This window comes from Peromyscus maniculatus, chromosome X (assembly GCF_049852395.1).
Source record: "Peromyscus maniculatus bairdii isolate BWxNUB_F1_BW_parent chromosome X, HU_Pman_BW_mat_3.1, whole genome shotgun sequence".
Taxonomy (NCBI): Eukaryota; Metazoa; Chordata; class Mammalia; order Rodentia; family Cricetidae; genus Peromyscus; species Peromyscus maniculatus.
The window spans coordinates 46,130,554-46,152,546 of NC_134875.1; the positions used below are offsets into that span (position 1 = coordinate 46,130,554).

The following is a 21,993-nucleotide window of genomic DNA, read 5'->3' on the forward strand; positions in this document are numbered from 1 at the left end:
ATGTTAATGCAAATAATACTCTTTATAACTAAAGAGGTAGTAGTTCTGTATCAGACCCAGCAACGCAAAAAAAAGTTGGGGTTTGATATCTGGTTTATGAAACTAACTAGCTCTAACAGGGTCATCTGCTTTGCATGTGACATTCTACTGAGGAAGTATAAAGCCAGGGGGTGGTGAAGGAGGAGTGCATCTTCTTTCCAAGGGTAAGTATACCTGAGACTGTATTATTCTGGATTGACGTGCAAAATTAACCATCACAAATACTATCAGAATTAGTTAAGATAATAGCTGAAGGAAGATAGTTCTGTCATATTCACACAGACATAAAACATCCCAAATGAACTTGGATTGAACCTAATACTACAAAGAAACTTGAAGTTTTGTAAAACTAAAAGTGAGTAGAACTTCTCATGAAAAACAAAAAAAGTTGGTAAATTTTAATAATATTTTATAATATTTCTGACAGTATTGTGCTCCTAAGATGATGCCTGGTGGTCAATGATGAGAAGATGATGAATTAAATAAAGATTTCCCATTAATCAGACAACCAAATGACACATCCTTGAGGACATCCAAATGTCACATTTGTTTTCTCAAATTTGCACATAGTTCCTGTCATTCCAAATCATTTTTCATCAAAACACATTGATTAATCAATCATTTAACTAAGTGCCTTATATGTGAGCAGACATATGCTAGATGCCGTAAGGAAACACAGGAAGTTAAAAAAGAGAAACATATTATTGAGGCAATTGAACACAAGCAGAGAAAACACAGTCATAAACCTTGAAATGCAGAAGTATATATTAAAGTGTCAAAGTCTGTGTTTTCCAAAACAAATAATATGGTAATATTTATGTGGTGGATACAACAGGCACACAAACAGAATAAAGGAGAGAAGATTCACCCAAAATATCTTCAGCACTGAAAAGGTAAGACTCAGACTGAGCCTTCGAGAATAGGCCACATCACCTCAACTCTTTTGTGATAGAACTTTTTGATGTGATAGCATCAAATTTGTATGGAAAGGGGATTTTCTTTTCCCAGTGTAAACTGAATATTAATGTAAGCCTTTCTCTTCCAGAAAGCATGAATGCATTTCTAGCCTTCATTGGCAAGACAGGGTCTCAGCTATCTGTTGAAAAGACTTATTTAAGTGTTGTTGAGGGAGAGAATTCCAGCTACTATTTTGGCCATTGAGAATTTAAATTACTGTGCTGGATATTGTAAGTAACTACAGCATTCAGATTATTTATTTCTTCAGAACCTAGTTTTCGATGTCATTTCTGAGGTGACATCACACCCTTAAAACATTTGCGAGTGGTTTGAAAATTCAGTATGTATTTTCTTTTCTATGTAGTAAAAGCTCTGATTCACTATTTAGTCAAAGAGGCAAATAAGATAGAATTTCATAAGTACAGTCCGGCCAGGAGGTGGTGGTGCACGCCTTTAATCCCAATGCTTGAGAGGCAGAGGCAGGTGGATCTCTGTGAGTTTGAGGCAGCCTGGGCTACAAAATGAGTTCAGGAAAAGTGCAAAACTACACAGAGAAACCCTGTCTTGGAAAAACCAAAAAAAAAAAAAAAGGAAAGAAAGAAAAACAAAAGTACAGTCCAAATACCCATTCTTCAGTTATGACAGTAATAACTAACAATCCTCATCCTCATTTCTATAGTTCTGATATTTCAGTAGGAGTGCTCCCTAATTACCACAGGGGTTTTGTGGTTGATTATTAGTATCTGTTTAGCTGAAGAGATGTTTAGCAGGACATGTTGGCAAATGCCTTTAATCCCAGCACTCCAAAGGCAGAAGAAGGCAGATCTTATGGTTTGGGGACCAGAAATCAAAGTTATAAATGAAAAAAGCCTAGTAATTGATGAAGTTAGAAATGATATTCATGTTTTTAATCATTTATTGTTTTGTTTGTTGGACACCTAGAAAGTACAACCATTATTCTCTCAGGTTTTAGCAAAAACTACAAAACCAGGTAGAATCTATATATGCTTTTAGATTTCAATATGGTAGTTAACTCAATGCTACTGTAATGTTGATCTTCTGCCGAGTCCAATATGTACACAACAGTTCTTCAAATAGATCCCCAGCTCATCCAGTAGATGAGCTCATAGAAAATGCCCACAAACTCCTAATTTCTGTAAGTCATTTGAAACTGTGTTGTATCCTCTCATCACTGTACAACTCTAGCCTTTCTTCGTACACTACAGAAATTCCAGACCTTTTCATTCCCTATCCACAACAGGGACTAACCTTAGGGACATACAGAAGTAGCAAAAAATGAATCCCATCACCAAAACTTTCAGTAACTAGAAACAAAACATAGGGATAGGATAAATACAGCAATTAAAGTAACAAAATAGCTAGATTAAAAAATATCTAGCAAAATAACACCAGAACTCTTATTTTCTTCTTCACAAGCATTTGCAATCATGTGTATAGAACCCACACAGAGAGACACATGCATATATAATTTTAAAAATGGCTGTCTTGTTTGAGTGAAACCATACTATTTGTATTTATGTAGTTGGTTTCTTGTACTTAGTGTAATGTTTTCAAAGTCCACCTATATTGTCATATAATGCAGAATCTCCTTTTGTTAAGGCTCAGTAATGTTCCATATATACACTTACACATTCCATTTTCTGAATATTTTAATCTATTGATGGACATTTAGGCAGTTTACATATCTTTGTGCATAGTACTTCAATGAACATAAGACTTCAGATAACTCTCAAGCATATATCATTTCTTTTGGTTACAAATCCAAAAGTAGGACTGCTAGATCATATGGTACTTTTGTTTATAATCATTTTAAAGACTAGTTTCTTTAGAAGCCACACTCTTTTACATCACCACAAATAGTGTGCATTGATTATAATTTCTCCATATCTTTACTAATAGTTTTATTATCATTGTCGTCGTCGTCATCATCATCATCATCATCATCATCATCATCATCATCATCATATTGTGTGTGTGGTGTGTGTGTGATATGTGAGGAAAGGTGCCAAAATCTGCAAGTTGAGGTCAGGGACAGCATTCTGGAGTCAGTGCTCTTTCCCTCTATATGTGGACTGAACTGAGGTTAGGCTGACATCTTTGAGTTGTAAGAACTTTTATCTGCTGAGATTTGTAGTCACACAACTTTCTCTTTAAATTTCATTGTTCTTGCAACCAGGCTGACCTCATGCCATGATCTTCCTGTCTTCATCTCCAAATTGTAATATTAAAGATATGAACCACTATGGCAACTTGTTTTATTTTTATGCTTTATAGTGTTACTTACAGATGTGAATTTTGAGTTTTATTGCCCTTGTGATTAGTGACATTGAGTATTTTTTCATGTATGTGTTAGATGTTAGTGAAAGGCAAGAGATTCATATGATCTTAAGAGAAACCAGAGAATCCTATTGCATAGTTTCATATATTTTTGGAGACAGAGCATAAATTGGATGTGTAATGACACAGAAAGAATACCAATAACTGAATCAGGCCATTCATTATACACAACTACAAGTTATAGCTATATCATCTTTAAAGTAAAGCATGGTTAATGTTTATATTTTAAAATAATCTTAACTACATATATGTGAATCATCAGCTGACATCATGATTTTAGCTCACTCAAAATATAACCTTATCCATCATATTCACTCATAATTTTTGGAGGAAGTGCTAGGTTAGACTCCAAAGCCTTATATGTTCTTGGAATGTGCTCTACTACTGAGTACATTCCTAGCTCCAATCTGTTAGTTTTAATAAGAACTAGAGCAGAGCAAAGATGTCTCAGTATGTGCCATTTTTTTTGTCTTGATCATGGCACACTTCTTTTTTTTGCAATATGGGGAAGCCAAATAGCCATGGGAAGGGTAGGCAACTTCCCATACTTTACTCATGGGAAAGAATCACTGCTTGGTTCCTGAATACAAGTTTCTTAATGATGGGAAATAGCAGTAAACCTCAGGAAGCTGTAATCTATGACGTTCCAACATCTCGGTTTCAAAGAGTAAGAGAAGTTGAAAGTATGTGAGAGCTGTCTAAACTGTAAGGCAAGAGATAAAATAGACATAAACAAACCATTCAAGAAACCACCATGAAAGAGATGGCTGTTATCTAGTCTATCTCCTCTTCTTCAACTATTTTCTCACAGGATCAGAAGTACTACTGGCTGAAAAAGACTCTATTTCTCCAGCAAGGAATTAAAAGAGTTCTTAGAGGGCATATAAAGTCCTTAATATGCGCTATTAAAGCCATGAAATTTGGCTTTCCCCTTGTTGAACAAGGTTGCTTTCCCCTATTTCCCAGCACACAGGATTCTGCATTAATGCTGCAAACCCAAGGCAGTGGTCAAAGGACTATAACTCAAGCTCTTTCATAACCTTTGTGGGCTGACTCATTCATTTAGTCAATAAAATGTTATTGAACAACTATGCGTTGATAGGCACCCAGCTGGATGTGGACAATTACAGTGAATATCTGGATATTATTTTCAATCTCTTGATAGAAGGATTAATAATATAGTGCATGAGTACCAGCTTTCTGTGACTCTGTCGATGAGGGGAAGAAATGCATTTCAAGTCTATTTGTACTCAGTGGCTCAAATTGTCCCAAACGATTACCTTAGCCCAGCTTACCAATATTGGAGAGAGAAAATATTTCCTTCCAGATCTTCCCTACTGAATATTATAGTAGACCATAAGTACAGATACTTTTTTAGCAATCAGTGTTGGGAGCAACCTTTCCAAAGAGGCAACAGTTGAGTTTAATGCACAATAGTGAGAAGAGCAGAAGCGTGGGACTCTCTGGAGAAAGGTTTCTCCAGGCAAAGGAAAAAACAACCTCACAGGCTCTGAGAAAGTAAAGAGCTGGATGTCTTCAAGCACGTTAAGGTCAAAAAGAGCATATCCTGTGAAGTTTACAAGATAAGGAACTAGGCTTTTATAGTTAGTGGTATGGGAGCCACTGTAAATTCTTCATGTAAACTTCTAAGCCTAAATACAAAACAGAAAATGGAATAAAATTCTACCCCAAATATAAAGCAGAGAATAAAATAAATTCATAGGGCCATCACCAGATTTCATAATTGTCAGTGTTTTATGATATTTACTGTATTTATCTTTGATTTTGATTTTGCCTAAGTACATAAAGCATAGCATAAACTTCATACTATTATTTTAATATTTATTTTAGTTTTTAAGATTATAATATAATTACATCATTTACCCCTTTCCTTACCTCCATCCAAAGTCCCCATGTACTGCTTCTTGCTCTCTTTCAAACCCATGCCCTCTTTTTTCATTAATTGTTGCTGTATGTATTTATGTATAAGTATGTACATATATATTCCAAAATGTAACTTGCTCAGTCTGTACAATGTTACTTGTATGTATGTTTTCAGGGCTGACTTTTTGGTATTGGATAACCAATTGGTGTGCTCTTACCTGGAGAAGACTTTTTCTCCATCTCTCAGCATTCCTTAGTTGCCTGTAGTTCTTTGTGTAGGGTTGAGGCTTCATGGCTTTTCCCTGTCCATGTTAGCATGTCTATTGGTGTTATCCTTGTTCAGCTCATGTTTAGGCAGTCATGTTGGTGAGATTTTATAGGTATAGCTTCTGACATTTCTAGGAGACACAAACTCATAGAAAACATCCTATTCCTCTGCCTCTTTTTTAATTTTTTTTTTTTTGAGGCAGGGTTTCTCCATGTAACAGTCCTGACTGTCCTGGAACTAGCTCTGTAAACCAGGCTATCCTCAAATTCACAGAGCCTCTTCCCCCTGCATGCTGGGATTCAAGGTGTGTGCCACCACTGCTCAGCCCTCTGGCTCCTACAATCTTTCTTCCTCCTCCTCTGAAATGAGTCCTGAGCCGTTGGTGCAGTGGTTGTATCGTGGATATAACATTAAGACTGGCTCTGCAACTCTGCATTCTGATCAGTTATGGTTTTCTGCAATGGGCTCTGTCTGTTGAAAAAAATTTTCCTTGATGGCAGTCAAGACCAGACTTATCTGTGGATATAAAGACAAATATACAGAATGAAGTTATGGATTATATTGACTCAGTAAAGAGGCAGTTGTAAGTTTTTCACAAAGATACATGACTTTACTAACCCTGGGTAGTCAACTAGGTTTCTGGTAGTTTGATCTATATGCATAATTCAGAGGGCATCTCTGAAAAGTATGTTTTCTTACATAGGCACAATGCTATTATCATACCTAATACAGATAACAATGAGTCTTTCCTATCATCTAATTACAAATAAATCATCAAATGTATTCACTTATCCAATTACATCATCAGTGTCTTTTCTTCACTGCTATGTTGAAAGCATTGTCCAAAGAAGGTCCATCAAACTCATTTGAAATGTATTCTTTTTCACTATACCACAGTAGCTCCTTCCTTTTTGCTTGTCACTACCTGGTAGAAGAGCAAAAGTCTATTTCCTTTAAAAATGTCCAGATGCACCAGACTTATTTACTTATAAGGCCATTCAATTTGTTCCTCTAACTCACATGATTGTTGTAAATAGAAGCCAGTCCTAGCCTTGATTAGATTCAGGTTCGATTTCATAGGTTGCACTCGGTTTTATCTTGAGGATGTAGCAGGAATCTTAAAGGTTCTTATTAATAAAATCAAACCCGAGGCGAGTTATTGGGGTCCATGCTGGTTGGCCAGAGAGACAGAACAAGCCACAGCTATCTCACCTCGCTGGATCCTCAGCTGGTCTTGCTTCCTCCGACTGGAAGCTTCTGTGTCCTCATCCCAATGGCTCTCAGCTGAACTGCTGCTAGAAGCCTGAATGCTTTACCAGCCAAAATGCTCTAGTTTCTGGTCCTCATGCCTTATATATCTTTCTACTTTCTACCACCACTCCCTGGGATTAAAGGCTGGCTTTCTGGGATTAAAGGTGTGTGTCACCATACTTGGCTATTTCCAATGTGGTCTTGAACTCACAGAGATCCAGAGGGATTTCTATCTCTGGAATGCTAGGATTAAAGGTGTGAGTGCCACCATTTTCTAGCCTTTGTATTTAGTGGCTGTCTGTTCTCTGACCCCAGATAAATTTATTAGAGTACACAATATTTTGGGAAACACAATACCACCACATGAGGATACACTCAATTTTTGGGTACCATGATAGATCAATGTGCCATGTGGTAGCAGCCTGTCCCTTCTATAGTAACCTCCCATAATTCCTTACTCAGTGCTTTCAATCATGAATCAGATGACAGTATTTCCCAAATTAGTGATCTCATGAAGTAGTACACAGTAAAAATTATATAGTTTATTTATTTCCCATTCATTACCTGAAAGTCTCTTGAAGAGAATGAAATGCAGTTATTTTTATACCCTAATTATGGTGATTAAGAGAATGATATAATGTGTTTTACTATTGAATATTCGTCCGTTATAAGGCAGGAAAACTAGTTAAAGGGCTATAGTCTGGTGAGATAATAGTATTTATAGTAATGTTTTTAACACTGGAAGTAAGGAAAGTCACCCCAGGAAGAACAGCTGAAAGACTTGATTTAGAATGCAAAGAAAAGAAAGCAATTAATCATATGGCCTTAAGATTGTGGTTTAGGGACTGGAGAGATGGTCAGAAGATTAACAGTGTTTTCTGTGCTTCTAAGGCATCTGACGGTGTTTCTAGCGCACACATTGGTTGGTTCACAACATAATGCTTTTAAGAATTCAAACATGGTAAGTACAATTTTCACAAACATTAATGTAACCCATCACCATTAGCAATGGCAACAGAAAGTTCCAGCCAGGCATGCTTATAATCTCAGCATTATGGAGGCCAAAGCATGAGGATCAGGACATCTGTGTTATGCAGACAGACCCTGCCTTAAAAGGCAGGGAAGAAAGAAGAGTGGAGAAAGAAAGGGAGGGAGGAAGGATAGGAAAAAGAAAATGAAGGAGAAAAGAAGGTTAAAACGGAGAGAGAAGAAAAAGAGAGGGGGGTGAGAGAAGAAAAAAAGATTGAACTGACTTCTCATTCCAAAAAGTAACTACCATATTGATATTTAAAAGTATATGTATATTTTACCTGGTTTTGTTCTTTGTATCAATGAACTTATAGAGAATATATTTTATATTTGAGGTTTTGTTTAACATCATAAAAATCATATGTGCTATTATTCATTATTGCTCTTTGGTATTACATTGCTTTGTATTCTATAATTAATTTATTCATTTTACTGTTGATGAGCATGAGGGAAATTTCCAGTATTTTGGCTACGTTAGCTTGATATAAACATTTTAGAATTTCTTTCTTGCTGAATATTTGCATGCATTCCAATTGTTATTTATATAATGATAGAATTACTTAGTGTTCAAATATCAAGTTATTCAAGTCCATCAATGCTACCAAACAGTTTTTTCTAAGGTGTTATGACAAATAACAGCCTTGCTAGCTTGGAAGTGTTCTGTGTTCTCAGTAATGACATCTTATTCTTTTGCTTTTTATTCAGTTTAGATCATTCTCCTGAATGTACACTGTTTACTATATTGTGAGTTTCATTTGCATTCTTTGGTGGCTAGTGAAGTTGACCCATTTTCCTTTCTTGTTTTGGTGACATTTGGAATTGAACCTAGAGCCTCATATTCAATAGGGAAGAAGTGAGCTGCATTTCTCCAGCTTTGGTTTTCCTTTGGGGAGTTGGGGGAATGGTGGTATTTTGGTTTTGCTTAATTTTAGTTTTTATTTTGGACCGTGTCTCATTCAATAGTTCAGAGCAGCCCTGAAGTCCCTATTATTAAGTCAGTCAGATCTAGAACTTAGAATCCTACTGTCTCAAAGTGCTGATTAGCTGGAATGAAAGTACACACTGTGAGGCACAGCCAATTTTCCTTATAATTTTTGGTCATTTTGTAACTTATTTTGTAAGTTATCTTTTTCATGTATTTTGTTTGTGTTTTTCTATTTTGTTATTTTATTGTTGTGTGAGTTTTTTTTAATCAAGCAAATATTTTTGTTAATTTTGTGTTTCATAAACCTTATTAGCTACTCAGTGAATTATGTCTTAATGCTCTTAGTAGAACCTTTTGATTAAAACATATCATAAATTTTAAGATTTTATAATTTGTTATATTTTTATTTTACATTCATCTCTTTTATTTGTCTATCTTCCTGGTACTTTGGAAGCTGATGCAGGAGGGGTGCAACAAGGTTAAGGATGGAATAGGCTATGGAGTAAAAATTTTGCCTCAGAAAAATAAATAAAACAGAAGGGGAGAAAATGACATTTTGCCTACTCCAGTATAATGAAGTTATTCTCCAAATGTTTTCCTCTGAAAATTTATAGATTTACTTTTTACATACAAGATATCTGAAACTGATCTTTACTCCATCTTTAACACTAGACAATATTGAGACTGTCTTAATTACTTTTCTGTTGCTGGGATAAGACACCATAACAAGGCAACTTATACAAGGTAATATTTTACTTGGGGCTTACAGTTTCAGAGGGTGAGTTCAGGACCAGCTTGGCAGCAGACAGGCATGACACTGGGGCAGTAACTGAGAGCTCAGATTTTGAGACACAACCACAAGGCCAAGAAGGGTAATTGGGAAGACCATGGGCTTTTCCAGCCTCAAATTTGGGCCCCAGTGACAAACCTCCTCTAACAAGGCCACATCTCCTAATCTGTCCTACACTGTTCCTCCAACTGGAGACTTAATATTCAAACATATGAGCCTATTGAGGACATTCCTATTCAAACCACCACAGAGACCTTGCTAGGGTATCTCTGAGGTAAAGAAAATTAAGCAGGGATAGTGGTACACATCTTCAATCTCAGAAGGCAGAGGCAGGTGAATCTCTGTGAGTTCAAAGCTGCATAGTGGTCCTACCTAGTGAGTTTCTGGACAGCTAGAGCTACACAGTGAGGCCTTGTTTAAAAAACTTTCATAAATTATGATGGCATTATTTAGCATTTATTATTATTATTATTATTATTATTATTATCATTATTATGCTATATAAGTATGATGGAACTTTCAAAGGCTATACAATTTTTAGTCAATTAAGAAGTTGTGCCTCCTCCTGGGGCTCTTTTCCTTCTGTTGGGTTGGCTTGTCCAGCATCAATTTGATTTTTTTTGCTTTATGTTAGTATACTTTATTGTCATGTTTGGCTGATATCTCTTATAGGCATGTTCTTTTCTATTGAGAGACAGAAAGGAAGTGGATCTGGATGGGATGGGAGGTGGGGAGGAACTGGAAGTAGAGGGAGGGGAAACTATAATCATTATCTATTGTATGAGAAAAATAATCTATTTTTAATAAAAAGAAAAAATTAAAAAGCAATATTATAGAGAATTTTTAAAAGTATAAAGTAGCAAAATTCTTAATATTCTTCATGTCCACAGCAAAGAAAGATACAACTAAACACTGCCAGCTATGCAGACTGAAAGTTTTCTCAAAAACCCTACACGGTGCAGCTGGAATCTTAACTTATGCCACATAAAAGAACTGTAGGACATGTTAGTATGAAGCAAAGTCAAGGTTTATTAAGCAAAGTATACACTCAGAGATAAAAATCAAAGTGAGCATTAAGATAGGCATGTGTATAAGTGCTATATATGATATATATAAACAAATATATGTATACATATACATAAATATATATCAAAGATTGTTGAAAAGATACAACTTATATCTAGGCTTAAAGGATTAAGTAAAATGTTTTGGAATACTTCATTTTATCTAAAGAATTTTCCTTTTATAAGTGAGACAATATGGTAGTTTATGAAGAACTTAAGTATGAGTTTACAGATAAGAAAAGTGTTGAGAGGATAAAAACATAGTTTTTAAAAAGTCAAAGAAATTCTCACTCCACATAGATTACACGGAGGTCAAATTATATGTTTTAACTGTAAACACAGCTCACAATCTTGACTCTGAGGTTGTTTTTCTCAGAAAAGCAAATACACTTCTTCCCAGGTGGTTTGGTCAGCTGCATTGAAATTCTTGACTCTCAGCCAGGAAAAGACTTAAACCAGATCTGGAGGAGTGAAAGGCTCTTTTCCTGTCTAATGTTCTCTTGATTTTCCTTGTCTTTCTGTCTTGACTCATTTTCCCTAAATTAATTTTTTAGCTTCAAAAAAAGGTAGTCATTTCCATGTATATTAATATACATATTTTCATTTAACCAAATGTTTATATAAATATGTATTGTATTGGTTTATCAGTTTAAAACTAAATTATGGAAAAACTGACAGACATAACATACCTAACCAGAAATCCAGTCCTCAAGAATTTTAAGAGTTTAAAAAGCTCCTAAGATTGCCAGGCAGTGGTAATGCACACCTTTAATCCCAGCACTCTGGAGGCAGATGCAGGCAAATCTCTGTGAGTTTGAGGCCAGCCTGGTCTACAGAGCAAGTTACAGGACAGCCAGGACTGTTACACAAAGAAATCCTGTCTCTTGAAAAACAAACAAAAACTCCTAAGATTAAATGTTCTGAAAATCATCATTCAAATATTTATTTAATCATCATTTAAATATTTATTTAAATTAATCTTAGAATTAACATAAGCTGTTACAATTTAACAAAAGTGAGAATATAAAAGTACTTGAAATTTATTATAAAAGGAAACACTAAATAGAAAAATGTTTTTAGCAGCTGGAGAGACATCCCTAGATGCTCTTCCAGAGGACCTGAGTTTGATTCCCAGCACTCACATGGTGGGTCACAACCAACTGTAACTCCAGTTCTAGGGGATCCCCTCTTCTGACTTCTGAGAGCACCAGGCATGCATGTGGTGCACAGACAACAGGAGAACTTGGACCTAGAGAACCTCATTTGCTGCCTGCTCAAAGCAAAACAAGAGGAGAGAAAACTATGCTGATTAAATAAAACCATCTAGGATTCAAAACATGATCGACTTGAGTCATCTTCTGCAAAAGAGAAAAACGAAGGAGTTGAGCAAGGACAACACCAATAGTCATGCCAAAGTGGACAGAGAAAAGCCCATGAGGCCTCCACCCTACAAAAAGAATTATAGGCAACTGAGGTAAGCTGGACCAGGCGAGGTGGCTTTCCCCAGGGAAACTGGTTGTGCAATGCCAAATGTTCAGCCCTGAAAACATATATACAGGTAGCATTATACAGACTTGACAGGTTATAATTATATTTATATGCCTGTACATATATGCATGTAATAGCAATTTCAAAAGAGGCATTAATTTGAAGGAGATTGGGGAGTATATGGGAGAGTTTGGAGGGAGGAAAGGGAAGGGAGATATGTCATAATTAAAATATTTTTAAAACTAAGGAAATTTACTTGGCTATCTTTTTTACATGAATAGAGAAGTCAAATTAGTCATTGCTACTACTGTGATCAGAAAACAAAGACAGATAGTGAATTTAGTTTATTGTATAAGCACTTGATAACAAAACATTTCATTGTTTCTTTTAAAACAGTGCTAAACAATAGCAAAAGATACCTGTACTCAGGGAATCACACTTTCAAAAATAATGGTGGTAATTTACTTAGAAAAAAAGGTAATAAAAAATCAAAAATGGCCAAACTAGACTAAGACAATCTAATTAAGAAGTTCTTTTTCTCTTCAGTGTAAAAACACTAGAAACAACAGGGAAAAATATTTTTACCAATGCTCTTTCTTTGTCAAATAAAGCTTTCTTCGTCTATATTATTATGATTATACATTAATTATGTCACCTATAATTTAGGTTGTGACATATAAAATGGAAGCAGAAGCAAGGCATATCAATAGAGAAAAAAGAGAAAGCGAAAATTAGTGAAAAAATGAGAAAATGGATGCCTTCAATATAAATATTTTGGGTCTAGTAGCCCCTAAGGCCACTATATACATCAATGTGACAACTTCTCAAAAAATGAAAAAATAGGTCCACATTATGACCTAGTACATCAATCCTGAACATATAACCAAAGAACTCTATATGCAACCACAGAGATATTTATATATCCATGTTCTTTGCTACTCTATTCACGATATCCAGGAAACGGAATCAACCTAGATGAATGAATAATGAAAATGTGGCACAATGGAATTTTATTCAACCATAATTTTAAAAAGGAAATCATGAGATTTCTTGGAAATGAATGCATCTGAAAGATATTTCATTGAAAAAATAAATAAATAAAAACCTAGACACAGAAAGACAAATACTCCATGTTCTTTCTTATACTGTCCTACCTCCTGGTCTTACATATGTGTATTTATGTGGAAATTAGTGTGTGTAGAGTCCAATAAACTAGGAAAAGAGCCCATAAAATGGGAGAAAGAGACATGAAGGAAATTGAGGAGAATAGTAGAATGCATGTAATATGAAATTAAAAGGAAGATTAGGGGTTGGAAGATGGTGAAAAGGGGTCAACTAAAACTAAGTATGCATGAAAAAGACATAAGGAAACTCAATACTTAATAAGCTAATTCAAAATAAAATTTTGAACAAACTTGAGTGACAGTATCCTACATTGGTGGATAAACCCATTCCCAGAAGCTAGAAGATAATTAAAGAAAAATCCCAGTGCCGGGAGTGGAATATCTTTCTATGAAATGTTGACCAGTGAAACCATTGAGGTAACAAAACAATATCATCTATTGGCATGGCTGTTGGTGATCTTCAATAGTAGTGGGTGATAATGGTAGTACTAGTTACTAGGTGATAGTACTCTAATCCTGAAGACACCACACACTTTGGTTGCAGGACATAGAGAAATCAAACTTCAATAGAGTTGGAAACTTCATCCTACTGACTGCATTTCTTAGTGCTGGATCATTCAGGCTGCTCAGGGTACGGATAGAATCACAAAAGTCTTACCTGTGGACTTTGCATGCTACTTTGCCCACTTTTAAATCAAGATTTGCCCACTGGTCCAATAGTGACCTGTCTGGTACGGGGTAACCAACTGCTTTCTGATTAGAGTTCCACTCCACAGAAGGAAATTGACATCCAGTATTGTAAACCTGATCAAAAACTCATGGCTGGGGAGGTCATAGGCCCTACTGGGGGAGTTATTGTTTTGCTAAGTGAACATAATATACCTTCCAAAATGCCTTCTAAATATTTGTATACCCACAAAATACTGCTTTGTTAGTTACTACAAAATACCATAATTGGTCAAAATACTGTGAACAAGCGACTATTGAACATGTAGGTTGTAGCATGAATCTTAAAAGGTCTTATTAATAAAAACAAACCTGGAGTCAGGTATTGGAGTGAATTCTGAAAGATCAGAGAAACAGTACCAGCCACAGCTAACCTTGCCTCACCAACTTCTCAGCTGATCCTGTTTCCTCAGATTGGAAGCCTCTGAGTCCTCATTCAAATGGATCTCAGCTGAACTGCTGCTCAAAAGCCTAAAAGCTTAACCAGAACTCTAGTTCCTGGTCCTCATGCCTTATATACCTTTCTGCTTCCTGCCATCACTTCCTGGGATTAAAGGCATGTGTCACTATGCCTGGCTGTTTCCAGTGTGGCTTTGAACTCAAAGAGATCCAGATGGATCTCTGCCTTTGGAATGCTAGGATTAAAGATGTGTATGCCACCATTTTCTGGCTTCTATATCTAGTGGCTGTTCTGTTCTCTGACCCCAGGTAAGTTTATTAGGGTGCACAATATTTGGGGGGAACACAATACCACCATAGTATATTTAAATGGAATATCTACATCAATTCCCCAAGGCTCAAGAGAAAATGAAGAATGAAGTAAAAAGAATGAAAGAGCAGGAGAGAGCGGTAGAGTAATGGGGAACACTGTCTTCTGGACATGTTATAGCCATTGCACTCTAGAACTCACATTGAGCATGTCAACATTCTATCATAGAGTGGGAAACAACTCACAAAGCCTCATCATTCTTTGATTTTTCATAGATGAGAACATAAGGGAACAGGATGGTTGAGCTGGAACAGGGATGGAGTGGGAAAACAATGAAAGAGATACCATGATAAGGGGAGCCATCGTGGGGATAGAGAGAAACTGGGTGCTAGGGGAGTTCCCAGGAATCCCCAAGGATGACCCCAACTTGGACTACTAGAAATAATGGAGAGGATGCCTGAACTGAACTGGCTTACCCCAGTGACCACATTGGCGAATACCCTAACAGTCACCACAGAGCTTTTCTCCAGTGACTGATGGAAGCAGATGCAGAGATCCACAGCCAAACACCAGGCAGAGCTCCAGGTGTCCAGTCAAAGAGAGAGAAGAGGGATTCTCTGAGCATGCACATCAGGATTATGATGGTGAAACCTGGAGAGACAACCAAACCAAACTAGTGGGAATTTATGAAAGTTGGATCAACAGCTGTGGAGCCTGTATGGAACTAGGCTAGGCCCTCTGCATGGAGAGACAGTTGTATAGCCTGATCTGCTTGGAGGCCCCCTGTCGGTAGGATCAGAATCCATCCATGGTGCATGAGCAGGCTTTTTGGAGCCCACTTCCCATGATGGGACACTTTGTTCAGCCTTGAGGCAGGGGGAAGGGCTGGGACTTGCCTCTACTGGATGTGCCTCCCCATGGGAGGCCTTGCCTTCTTGTGGGGAGGAGTGGGGGGTGGGTTGGGAGCAGGAGGCTGGGGTGGTGGGAGGAGGAAAGAGGGGGATCTTGGATTGGTGTGTAAAATGAATGACAATTAAAAAAAATAAAGCCAGGTCTTCCCAGGTGTGTCTGGAAATCTAACTTTTCCTACCTTATGAAGGCTGTAAAATGGGTTGCTTAACAATTACTCCTCATAATTCTCTTCCTTCTACCCACTATGGAATAGAGGAGTTTACCATCTCTGGCACTCCCTTGAGTGAAATTCTATGAATATGAATATCATTGAAAATTGTGTATATTTTCTCTTATCAATTTATTGTTATCTTAATACTTAGACCCTCAAATACTGAACCTAAAAAGACAAAGGAAAGCATTGTCCTTGTAAACATCACTAACTCAATTGCTATTTATGCATACAAAGTGCTCATACAATAAATCAAGTGTTTGAAATACTTATTCTACCTAGACTCTAGGCCTTATTGGCACTAGAAAAAAATTAATATAAATATCTAGTGCTACATAATCTCCTTGAAGAGAAAATATCCAACAGGTATGACCTCTGAGAAGAAATGCAGCATCAAGACAAGTATTCTTTTATTTCCAGGGGTATTTCACTCCCTGATATAACCAATGTACCAAAAATCAAGAAGGATCTATGTCACAAACTCTACAAAATCCTAATACTTTGATTCCATTTCACTATACTGGCTTAACCATCAAATGTGATTGGGTTGGATTGAGACAAACTGTGAAATAAGAACAACTTTTCTTTATAGCTTCCTATCTGCTTTCATTTGCCCCTCTCCAGTTTCTCAATGACCTTTCTGGAGTCATCACCAGGGACTCCTTGCTCTCATATTGTACGCTGAGTGCTCTAGGAAGTACTGAACTTCACTTAGGTTTTTCTAATCTTTTCTGTCAACCTGAATACCCAAATCACCAGTGCCCTCTAATCAAATAATATACTCATCTCAAAACAGCTGCTCACTATTATTATAAAATTAATCCAATGTAAATTAATCACAATAGGGTAGGAATGAATAATATGATACTTGCCCTTCTTCCCTAGCCTCTTCAGGAGTATTTGCATTTACAAATTAGTTAAATCTCTAGCTAGTATGATTGCAGAATATGGGATAAAAATGAGGATATTTCAACAAGTTTAAGGGGGAGGAGTTAAAGTTAATATAATGGATGGAATATAGAATATTCTTCTAAGAACATGAGTGCTACTTCCCGGGGGGACAAGCTGGGACAAACTAAGATTTTCAGTGTTACTTTTGTTTTATTTATTGGTACCTAGAAAGCGAGCCAATTTGACTTCTTTTGCTGTCTTCAAATAAACATTCAAGAGATACAAAAGAGTAAGAATATCACAAAAATTTGTATACCAAGATCAAAATGGCTATTATTAAGAAAACAAATTATAGCAAATACTGAAAAGGATATGGACAAAGCAGAATTCTTTTTTTTAACTTCCCTATAATTTTAATTTGCCCAAGAGAAAAATCACAGGTTCTGGGGGACCATCCAACAGTAAGAGTTCCAGGAGTCTCAAAATACCACTTGATAATGCACTGCAGTCCAAAAAATTTCATCTCTGATACCTCAGAGTTAACAAACATTTAAAATAACATAGAAAAATTCGATGAGGTTTTTCTTCCCTCCCCTTTACAATACACACCATAAATAAAAGCTCCCAATCAATGCCCTTGGGTGCTTGTAAAGCATCCCAAATATGGCTGTATACTGCAGACAAATCTAAGCATTCTCTGGAGACTTCCAGGGTATGCCAGACGTGCCATTTGAAAGTCTCAGCTGCAGCATTGAAGTGGATGGTCCGAGAGAAGAGAGCTATAATTCTCCCATAACTAAAGCAGCTCACACGCCAGCCAGGCAAGTGAAGATAGATCTAGTCCTTGAGACTTCTGGTAATTCGGGGTGAAACTGAGTGCTTAGAAAGCACTCCCAAAAGCCAAGAGGAAAAGCTAAAACTTATGACTGTCCCACCTTGTCCACCATGCTGTACCCCATGACTCCACATGGAGACCAGTGACTTTCCAGTAACTGGTGTGTTACTCTCTGTTGGAATATAAAGAAGAGATCAGAAAGAGGGGAAAGGAAATGTCTATCCCAGCCAAAAGCTACTTATTTTGCTTTAATTATCTTGTCCGGATCACTGGCTGGACGGCGGGGGAGAAAAAAGGAAATGCAGAGCATGAGCTTGCGCAGAAAGGGGTTGCCTCCATCCCTCTTTGGAAGCTACAGGGTATCAAGCCAGTGTGTCACAGAGCTGAGATAAAGGTGTGGCTCTGAGGTCGTGTGGAATGAAGGCAGCATGTGGGAAAGCGTGGGTGGGACAGGACCCCAAGGTCAATGGTAAGACTGGAGACAGCTGGAGACTGGTGGCTTCTGGGTGACTGACTTTCGACATGCAAGGTTGGAGAAGAGGCCAGCTTCCTCCATTCTTGCCAGCTTGGCTCCTCTCCAGACCATACTGGCACCATCCTGTGCATTCTTTTGTGGCCAACCGGGATGCCACAGAGGACCAGCACACCTGTTATTCTCGGAGCAAGAAACCAGCTGTGATGGAAACCCGTTGGTTTTGCTGGTTTACAAAAAAAGGCTCTGTTCAGAGCCGGGCGGTGGTGGTGCACGCCTTTAATCCCAGCACTTGGGAGGCAGAGGTAGGCGGATCTCTGTGAGTTCGAGGCCAACCTTGTCTCCAAAGCGAGTTCCAGGAAAGGCGCAAAGCTACACAGAGAAACCCTGTCTCAAAAAACCAAAAACCAAAAAAAAAAAAAAAAAAAAAAAAGGTGAACAGGATCCTATCTTTTCAAAAATCATGCCTAAATGCCTAATCACAGTTCAACTCCACAAGCCTTGTCTTGCATTCTCTACTGCATCTTGATCAGTCAGACTGTCAATTGCAGTCACTAGTAGTAGGGACCCAGCTTTTCATATTCCAGGTAACATTCCCTGAGTGGACTGGAGTTCAGCCCAGATGATCCTGTAATTTTTACCTTTGTTGCTGTCCCAGTATGCCTAGCTGTTACACTCATAGCACACGGCAAACTCCATTCTTTCATAAGACTGAATTTTCTCAGGTAAGATAATGTCAAAGGAGAACGTGTCCCTGTCTGAACTAGCATAAGTGTCCTTCACACACCGACAAAGGAAGTCTGTGAGGCTTTTCCAGGTGTCAAACATCATTCTGATCTTCACAGCCTTCTCGAATGCCAGGTTCTGGACCTTCACGGTGCCTGTGATGGCTTTGTCCTTCAGTACACGGTTTTCAAGGCAGACATGGTTGGTCTGAAGTTAGTTTCTGAAGTCTAAGTAATCTGCGGAAGGCTACAGAAAATCCAAAACAAAGCTCTCGCTCTCTGCTGTTTTCAGACTCTCGATGTTGTCTAGGAGCTCGGTGATGTTAAATGGAATACCTAGTGGGTCATCAAATTCTGAGAACACTTTGACCATTGTCAGGGCCAGCCTCTGATTGTCAGTGAAGGACACCCGCTTCTTCACCTTCTTCTCCTGCACTACGGGGGCCACCATTCCGCTGGCTTCATCCCTGCTCCCCAGCTGAATACAAGGTCTCAGTAGCTTGCTCAGCTTTGGGGAGATCTTGAAGGTGAAGCGCTCCCTGCACAGAGAAGGGGCCATGCTGCTATAGCTATACTGTATGTCCACAGTCATCACCAGGCTAGACGAGCAGGGTGGAGGTCTACTCCATGGGTTGCTGCACTCTGGACTCCAGCTCCCGCAGCCGGTGGCACACTTTAACTTTCCTCTCCCTACTAAGGGTGCCATCCCAGACCTTCCCCTGGCTCAGCACATGAATACCGGATGCAGCCAATGATCACTCCCGGGACAGGGACCAATAGCCACACTTGGGGCGAGCAGCACTCTGCCACATGATCTGCAGCATGTGGTGAGTGACATGGCTGAAGTCCAGGATCTGGGAAGGGGACAGTGGTCACAGTTTCATCAGGAGCCAGGGGACCCAAGCCAAGGAATGGAGGCGATTTCCTATGGTAGAACGTCCGGTTGTAGAAACTGACTGAGGAGCGTGTAAAGGTTTCTTTCCCCTTGCTAGCAAAGAACCAAAGCAGAATTCTTATACACTTCTGTTGGGAATGTCAACTGATGCAACCATTATGGAAATTATCATAGAGATTTCTGGAAATAGAGCTACCATCCGATCCACCTATAATGATTATCATTGTCAGTATGGCAGGATCTAGAGTCACTGGGGAATGAATAGAAAAAAATGTGGTATATACACACAATGAAGGGTTTTGTTTTCAGTTGTAAGAATGAAATCATGTCAACTGGAAAATGAATGGGACCATACATGACATGAAAGTAGGAGGACTATGAGGAAAGAGGAAAGAATAAAGTGGATAATGAATGATAAATATCCAAAATTTTTCATATGTAGATATTGTATCTATATATATATATAAATACATGCATAAACATATGTGGAATGAGAGTAGAATGGGAACTATTTGAAGAGAAAGAAGGATTGGTGAAAAAGGGAGAGCAGAGATGGAGGAGAGCAGTGGGGAGGTAAGATGCATCAGATGATAAAACCCACTGTCTTGTACACTGATTAAAGTAATTTATGGAAAAGAGAAAAATAGATCTTGAAGGAACAATAGAGTGATTGGTAGCAGATGGGACATGAGACCAAGAGCATAGACCAACCTTAGAATAGAAAGAAGTAGAAATGGGAAGAACTTTATATAAACATGGATAAAGTTGAGAGGAAATATCATGGAGAGCTTTTTTCTTCTATGGTGCAAAAGTTAAAATATTTTCAATGCATTGAGGTCAGAGCAGTGAGAAAAGAGAGGAACCACCTTGTAGATTGGAGAGATGATCACCAGAAGCAATCCAAGAATGGCTGACCAACAGGGATAGCCAAATCAAGATGAGGAAAAGAAAGCAGGATGGGAATGTGAGGGAGAGCTGAGGAAAGTAGCAAAGAACCATGGGATTCAAATGCCCACAGAAGTCTCTGCACTTTCTACAAAAGGAATTGAAATTCAATGCAGCTCGTGTTGGTGCTGGAGGGATGGTTCAGTGCTTAAAAGGGTTTGCCAAGCAAGGAGAGAACCTGAGTTTCAATATTTAGAACCCAAATAAAACTAAATATGAGTGTCTGTAATCCCAACAATCTAAAGGGGATATGGGAGGAAGAAACAAAGGATCTCCTGAAGCTCATGGGACAGCTAGCCTTGCATACACAGCAAAGGCTAAAAGTGGGACCCCATCTCAAAACCTAATCATATGACCCCCACAATAACACACATGAATTCATATATACAGATACATCGTGCATCCACACAAGTGGCTGATTTTCTGATAAATATAAGGAGTAGTACATACCAGTGGTTTATGTGAAACAAAGGGAGTCTTCAGAAAGAAGAAGAAAGGTAAGGACATTAAGATCTAGCAGTTGTGGTAGCACCAACCTGTAAACCCAGGTCTTAGGAATCTGAGGCAGGAAGACTAGAAAATTGAGGGCAGTGTGGGTTACATGATACCTTGTCTCAAAAACAAAAACTAAAAAAAGAGTACACACTGTGCATTTTCATACTTGGATCAGAGTTATAATGTACAGAATTCAAATCAGTCAAATCCTCTTTCACACTTTTAGCTTCTTCTGAATGTGGATGTTACTTTTGGATAAATTTATTGCTCTTCCCTCTGTTCCCTCATTGGCAAAAAGCAAAAATAAAAATAGAGAAGTAGTTTAGTACAATAGTTAAAATTAGTGCATAAGTTATGAACCCAATGATGCATAAAGTCTTTTTCTAATTACTATTAATTGTTTAAATTGTTAACACATTATTTTAAGTTTTATTAGGGAAAACAAAAAACATGAGGTAACCTTTAAGTTGAAATGCTGGAGAATGTAAAATTTTGAAATGTTGGCAAAGATGAACTCAATATGTTGAGGAGAGTCTTACATTGTCATGTTCGTTACAACACAATTCAGTCACTAGATTATGGAATCAACCTAAGTGCTTATTAAGGAACAAATGGACAAAGAAATCATGGTTCATATACACAATGGATGCTATTCCACTATAAAAAGAATGAGGTCCAGTTAGTTGTGACTGTTTGGTTGGAACTAGAGGCTGTTTAAGTTAAGCACATCACATAAAAAGAAACACCAAATGGTCTCATTCACGTTGAAACTAAGAGAACATGATGCTACAGGAGTTGAGAACAGAATATTGATTGTTAAGTATGAAGTGAACAGAGAGTAAGAAGTTGAGACAGGTCGTTCAATGGCTACAATATTATAGTTAGATAGGGAGAGTAAATGCCAGGTAATTTGACTATAGGTGACTATAGTCAAAATAGTCACAAAAGAGAATCCAAAAATGTACTTAACAAAGAATGAATGATGAAAGATTATGGCGAT

The 21,993-nt window shown here is 37.7% G+C and overlaps 1 long non-coding RNA gene and 1 pseudogene across 1 annotated transcript in view; both read right to left on the reverse strand.

Moving 5' to 3' along the window:
- Positions 1 to 5,462: 5,462 nt before the first annotated feature.
- The window catches only part of LOC143270969 (uncharacterized), a 34,468-nt gene continuing 17,937 nt past the window's right edge, over positions 5,463 to 21,993 (reverse strand). Inside the window, exon 3 of the long non-coding RNA XR_013048158.1 lies at positions 5,463 to 6,022. This is a non-coding gene — a long non-coding RNA (uncharacterized LOC143270969). The remainder of the gene's footprint in view (positions 6,023 to 21,993) is intronic.
- On the reverse strand, positions 18,510 to 19,250 carry LOC102925785 (protein phosphatase 1 regulatory subunit 3B-like; annotated as a pseudogene).